Raw genomic sequence first — 7,442 nt, 5'->3', positions numbered from 1 at the left:
AAATCCATCCATGAATAAAAAAGAAAACAAATCAAGGTGTCCCCCCAAACCCACTGTAAATATGGAAGAAAGCAGAGGTTGTGGTAAGACAGGTATTTTGCAAGTTAGACTGCCTTTGCTTTTTTACTTTTGTTTTGGATTTAAACATTAAACAGAAGTCAGGAGGGAGAGAAGACCTAGAACGAATCAAAGTATGAACTGTTTCTCTTAAGAGAAGTTTTCCACGTATTCCACAGTTTATTTCTCAATTCCTGTGGAGTCCAGAGCAGGAGGAAAGGCTGAAATCTGAGAGCCATGCCTAGCCTTGTGGTGGGTCTCCAATAAATACCCACAGAATGAATGACCTCCTGCTCAGCCACTAGGAATCCGGAATGAGAAGAGATGGTACGGATTTACACCAGTGTGATCCTGAGGCATTCCTAGCAGCTTTGGATGGATGCCCCAAAGGCACGGTTACCTCAAGTGGAGAAATCCTGGGAGCTTCAGGACTCGGTCTCTGGAACAAGCAAAGGCTCTTCAGAGAAATACATCTTTAAGTCGGTCAGCACTTGTTGCTTCAGTGGAGTGAATTCATGAGACCTCCAAGCCCAGGATGAATTGGGGAATGGAAATAGGAGATTCCAGAATAAGCCAAGTGACTGAGCTCTGGGTACAAGTGAGAGGCTATGCCTCAGTATATAACATGGAGTGACTGGGCTAGATACCCAGTGGCAACCTCTGGACTCCACATCCATGTGTGCACATATGCATATGCACCTGCACACAATATGCATGTCCACACACCAGAAACATACATAGATACATGTATATCACAGGCAAACACACACACACACACACACACACACACACACACATATATATATATATATATATATATATATATATATATATTTAATTAGATGCTTGCTCTTCAAGGAGACTTTGGATTTTTTTTTCACCAGAGCTATGCAAATATGGAGGTCAGAGGTTGGTGTCTGGTGTTTTCTTATTTTTTAATTTTTTTGTTTTGTTTTTCGAGACAGGGTTTCTCTGTGTAGCTTTGCGCCTTTCCTGGAACTCGCTTTGGAGACCAGGCTGGCCTCGAATTCACAGAATCCGCCTGGCTCTGCCTCCCGAGTGCTGGGATTAAAGGCGTGCACCACCACCACCACCACCACCACCACCACCACCACCACCACCCGGCGGTGTTTTGTTTAATCATTCTCTACTGTATTTTGCTGAGACATGGTCTCTCAGTATACCCGGAAATCAACCTTTGGCTAGACTTACTGACCAGGACCCATGTGCCTAGCACTGGGGTTACAGTTACGTGCTGCCACACCTCCCTATTTATATGGGTGCTAGGGATCCAAACTGTGGTTCTTGTACAGCAAACACTGTACCCACTGAGCCTTCTCCCCAGCCCTACTCTTTGAGGGGTAATGGGAGTTGGATTTCTGACCCTCACATATATACATACCTAGGCTGACCTAGAACTGGCTGTGTAGTCCAAATCTGCCTTGAACTCCTGATTCTCCTGTCTCTACCTCCCACTGCTTAAAAAATAGATACTTGTTGCCATGCTTGAGGTGTGGGACTTTCATGGCTGTCCCAAGCTGGAGATGAGCTATTATATAATTAAGTAGGGATTTCGAAATGCTGCTTCATTTGGGTTTCTCTTTCAATGGGTGTGCTAAGTTCTGCCTGTATGGGTGGTATGAAAATTGTTACTAATAATATTCATTTTTTAAAAAAACTTTTTTCCATTGGTTTGGTTTTGATCCTTCTTGTTTTTAGACATTTAGACACGATCTGGAGGACACCACTTTAAAAATAGCCCTTCTCTTGCATTTAAATTCCGCCTACGGTCTCAAAAATAATCATTTGTTCATAACACCATGCCTCATAATTATCTAGGTAGCATCTATCAGTTGTTTATTATTATTATATCGTGATATGTGAAGAGCTTGAGTAGAATTCCCTCTGACTGCTAGACACATACAATCCAAAACGATGCATAAGGCCTGACTCTCTAATTCACGAGTGGGCAGTAAACTATTCTAACATACAGCTTGACAGCCACTAGAGATTGGGGTAGGAAAAAACCCCAGCAGATTAAAAAGGGGCAAGAAAACTCCATAGATCTGAAAGCTGTTCTTAGATCCTTTTGAGGCAGGATTCTATTAACATCAGCTCAAACAGCCATAAACACATGAATGCACACACACGCACACACACACACACACACACACACACACACACACACACACAGAGAGAGAGAGAGAGAGAGAGAGAGAGAGAGAGAGAGAGAGAGAGAGTTACATATGTGCATACAAACTTCAAAAAAGATCAATAAACAAGGGTAATCACTGACTGTTAACACTTGGATATTTCCTTATGTTATTTCTCTCCCTCACATTCCTCCCCCTAGTTGCTTTCCATCTTTCTTCCCTCCCTCTCACCTCATTCTGTCTTTCTCCCAGCTCAGGGCTAAGCTCTAGCACTCACCAATGCTAGGCAAACACTCTAACACTGATCTATACCCCTTCACTATGTTTATCATTGTAAATTCAGGTTTGGACCCCACATACACCTTTATACTAAATACAAGGTGAGCAGGTAGTGTTATTATTAAATGATCTTAAAATTGGATTTTGATAGTTGCATAGTATTCCATTGTTTTAGAGTTATTTATTTATCTATGTATTTTGTTGTTTTGGAAACAGGGTCTCACTATGTAGCCCCAACTATCCTGGAACTCACTATGTAAACCAGGCTGGCCTTGAACTCACAGAGATTGGCTTGCCTCTGCCTCCCAAGTGCTGGGAGTATAATTTATTTAATTAGGGCTTTTGTTGTTGATTGTTTAAATTGTTACCACTTTTGGACTTCTGTAAGCCATGTTCCAGTTAGCTATTATTTGTAGTCAGTGTATGGGGAGTCAAGAAAGGCTGGGCATTCCATCTTCTCTCATCCAGTCTCATAGAGGCTAACGGTCACTTCCTGGACCAGGTCCACAGGAGCACTCTCTACACATTGTGCTTCTGGTTCAACGAAGAGATGAAGCCACAGAGAAAAAGTAAAGCAGGCCAAAAATCCTCTGCCTTCTCTCTGCCTCTGGGCTCCAGCTCTGAGGATGAGGGCTGACCAAACCAGAGCTTAGCAAAGATGGACTCAAGGCTGGGAGTGGGCAGAGGTATGCCTGTCAGCAAAGTCACTGGTGGAGCTGAGGGTTCTGATATAGCAGCTATACATAAGTCTGGACAACACTGAAAAATGACTTCATTACTTTTTTTTTTCCTTTCTGAAATTATGAGACAGGGTCTCTTGTATCCCAGACTGGCTTCTAATTCCACAAGTAGCTGAGGATGACCTTGTGTAGTATGAATCTTAAAGGTTCTTATTAATAAAATCAAACCCGAGGCCAGTAATTGGGGAGAACGCTGGAAGATCAGAGAAGCAGAACAAGCCACAGCTACCTCACCTTGCCAGTTCCTCAGCTGGTCTTGTTTCCTCAAACTGGAAGCCTCTGAGTCCTCATCCAGAATGGATCTCAGCTGAACTGTGCTGCTCCAAAGCCTAAAAGCTTAACCAGCCAAATGCTTCTAGTTTCTGGTTTTCACGCCTTATATATCTTTCTACTTTCTGCGGTCACTCCCTGGGATTAAAGGCTGGATTTCTGGGTTTAAAGGCGTGAGTCACCTTGCCAGGCTGTTTCTGATGTGGCCTTGAACTCAGAGATCCAGAGGTATTTCTGTCTCTGGAATGCTAGGATTAAAGGTGAGTGCTACCACTGCCTATCCTCATGTTTAATATTGTGGTCATCCTGTTCTCTGACCCCAGATAAGTTTATTTTGGGGAACACACAATATTTCAGGGAACACAATACCACCACAACCTTGACTCTGTGGTTTTCCTGTCTCTGCCTCCCAGATAGTGGGTATGTAGTTGTGAATCATCATACCCTGGAAGCAATGCAGGGAATTCAACCCTGGACTTCCTGCATGCGAGATAAACACATTCTCAACTTTGCTACATCTCCATCCCCAGCCTAGTTTCATTTTCAAAATGTAATTAATCTGACAATAATTGGGAACAAAGTTCCAGAGAGCCTCCTGGCTTCGCACGCGCGCGTGTGTGTGTGTGTGTGTGTGTGTGTGTGTGTGTGTGTGTGTGTATTAGAAGATAAAGAATTGATTCAACAAGCGAAGTGCTTCTTACATATGAAGTTAAACTTTTGGCTTTCCTCACTCTCTGGAGTTTGTTTGACTGCCTGACAGCATAATTGGAACCTAATTTTTTTTTTGGCTCCTGGTATTTTAAGTTAGATTTCTGTTTAAATGCAGCTTTTGATATTTATTAATCATTTGGGAGATGGATTCACAATGGTGTAATTTTCTCCTTAAATTGAGTGCTTAGCACTCATCATCGCTAACACACCCTGTGTGTGTGTGCATCAAAGTCAAACTACAGCTAGGCCACGTCGTGGGGGAGGAGATGCTGCTGATTTCTCTCTGGCAGAAACTGCCTATTGCTTTCATATTTCGGTAATGCAGCAGAGTCTCTTGTGTAACCTACGTATAAATTACCGTGTAATTTTTGAGATAAAAATTGTCTTTTCTCAATATTCATTAGACTCTGAAACCACAGCAGAGCAGTCGTATTTGGGAAATATGTCAATTTTGCTGTACTTACCATCCTTCTCAGTTCTGGAGAAACTATGGAAAGTAGGACAAGTTGACTTTAATTAAATCCTCATAATTCTCTCCAGAGTACATTGTAATTTCCATTACTTTAAAGGTGCTTCTGGAGTCACAGGGGACTCCCCAGTTTAACTCGTAGATCCAAAGGGGTGCAGTTAATATTGTGTGATTTAGAATATTGTTGAAATCATTTTCAGCTGCTTTGTTGAAAACATAGGCACTGGGTCCTTTGCAATTTCGTTGGATGGTTTTATGTCAACTTGATACAAGCTAAAGTCATCGGAGAGAAGGGAACCTCAATTAAGAAACTGCTTTCATAAGATGGGGCTGTAGGCAAGCCTGTAGGGCATTTTCTGAATTAGTGATTGATGGGGAGGGCCTAGCCCATGGTGGGTGGTGCCATCCCTAGGCTGGTGGTCCTGAGTTCTAGAAGAAAGCAGATTGAACAAGCCATGGGGAGCAAGCCAGTAAGTAGCACTCCTCCATGACCTCTGTATCAGCTCCTGCCTCCAGGTTCCTGCTCTGAGTTCCTGTTCTGACTTCATCCACTGATGCTCTACAATGCGGAAGTGAAGCAAAACAAATCCTTTTTTTTCCAACTTGTTTTTAGTCATGGTGTTTTCTTGAAGGGACGGAAATCATGACTAACACAGAAATACTATGTTTTTATGAATTTATTACCTATCTGCATGCTTTCAGACTACAAATGAAAATGAATTCTCTTGTATGAAACAAGGAAGTATAACACATTTAGTGGAGAGGTATAATCATAAAAGTTAGTGGGTTGCATATAGTGCAATCATTTAGTTTTGATATTGTGAGACAGAGTGATCACAAGAATTCTGTCTTAAACTTCCTGCGTCATAGAACCAGACCATCCTGACGTTGGGTGACATGGCATGCAGTCACTGTGGATGGGCTAGACACAAGCCACCAGTCATCCCGTTGTATTAGGACAGAGGGCTTTCCCTTTTTAAAAGTGTACACTTAAACTTACATACTGATAGTTCTCTCCCATGATGCTTCTCAAAACAGAGCACATGACTCCAACCACAGGTGACAGCAAACAACCCCGTTCTTGCCACAGCCAGCCAGCATTAACTGCTGGCTCAGAAATCTCAAACACTTAAAGTACTACACTCCACACTTAATTCTCATTGAGACAGTACTACTGTGTAAGGCACAGTCCAATAACTTTTAATTACTTGTTTTGTGTGTGTGTTTTTCTGAGATAGGGTGTCTTAGGGTTTCTATTGCTGTGATGAAACACCATCACCAAAACGCAAGTTGGGGAAGAAAGGGTTTATTATGCTTATACTTCAGTATTGCTGATCATCACTGAAGGAAGTCAGGACAGGAACTCAAACAGGGCAGGATCCTGGATGTGAGAACTGATGCAGAGGCCCTGGAGGAGTGCTGCTTACAGACTTGCTTCCCACGGCTTGCTCATCCTACCTTCTTATAGAACCCAGGACCAGCAGCCCAGGGATGGCACCACCAACCAGGGGCTGGGCCCTCCCCCATTGATCACTAAATGGGAAGATGCTTTACACCTGGATCCCATGGAGGCATTTCTTCAACTGAGGTTCCTTCCTCTGATGATTCTAACTTGTGTCAAATTGACTCACAAGCCGGTGAACAATGTTTCTTTATGTAGCCTTGGTTGTCCTAGAACTAGTTCTGTAGACTAAGCTGGCCTCAAACTCACAGAGATCCACCTGCCTCTGCCCCCTGAGTGCTGGGTTTAAAGGCATGTGCCATCACAGCTTGGCTTTTGATTACTGTTTAATGTATCCTTTTGTGTGCTCATTGTTTTTCTTCTCTTACATTCTATTACTTCTTCTCTTTCACCTATTTTTGCTTCTTTCTTTCCTTTAGAATATCTTAATATTTTAAAAATAATTATTTTCTAGCCTGGTGGCTCATAACCCTGTAATCCCAGCACTTGGGAAGCAGGATAGGAATTCAAAGCCAGCCTGGGCTACATAGCAAGACCCTGGCTCAGCCTACCCTTCTTCCCCCAACATGTGGGTCAGAGGCTCCCGGGAGGTATGGAATTTGCCTCTAGACAGGCAGCTGCTGTGTGCGGAAAAGATCTAGGGGAGAGGTCTCTCCTCGCAGCGGTGGTGGCGAGAGAGCAGAATCCAAGCTTCAGCAGCGAGAGTCACGACGACCGGACAGGCATGTAGAAAGTCACTTTTGGTGTTTGACAGAGAATCAGTCGAGAAGAGCACAGCTAACATTGTAACCAAAGGTCGAATTCTGCTTCCAGAAAACTCCCAAGGAGCAGTATTGTAAGCAACAGTTGTACTGTGGGATTGGGCTCTAAAGGACTGGGGGGAGAGATTCAACCAATGAGTGTGAAAGTTGGAGACAAGGTTTTTCTTCCAAAATGTAGAGGCACCAAAGTAATTTTAGGCAACAAACACTGGTTCTCATTTAGAGATGGAGCCATTCTTGGAAAGCGTGAGATTGAGATCACTTCGTGGTGTCACATGAAGCTTCCCATTCTGCTGAAGTTCTGGTGTTTTATCCTGTAAAAACTTTCCATGCCTCCCTTTATAATAAACTGATGATGTCTAGACTAATGGCCAAAACCAACCAAACAAATAGAAAACCCTCTTAGGAGACCCCTTTGATTAGGAGAGTCTTGTACCCAGGAGAAAATCAGAGGCAGGAAGTGCATCAGCAAGGCATTAAGGAATTAGAGAACTTGGCAGATCCTCAGAGGCCCAATTATATGAAATAATTGGAGTAGAA

The 7,442-nt window shown here is 43.0% G+C and overlaps 1 pseudogene; it reads left to right on the top strand.

Moving 5' to 3' along the window:
* Positions 1 to 6,707: 6,707 nt before the first annotated feature.
* LOC118586171 lies at positions 6,708 to 7,222 on the top strand (annotated as a pseudogene).
* The last annotated feature ends 220 nt before the right edge of the window (positions 7,223 to 7,442 follow it).

The sequence above is a fragment of the Onychomys torridus genome, chromosome 6, assembly GCF_903995425.1.
Source record: "Onychomys torridus chromosome 6, mOncTor1.1, whole genome shotgun sequence".
In the NCBI taxonomy this organism is placed as follows: Eukaryota; Metazoa; Chordata; class Mammalia; order Rodentia; family Cricetidae; genus Onychomys; species Onychomys torridus.
This window is presented reverse-complemented; position numbering and strand designations above follow the sequence as displayed.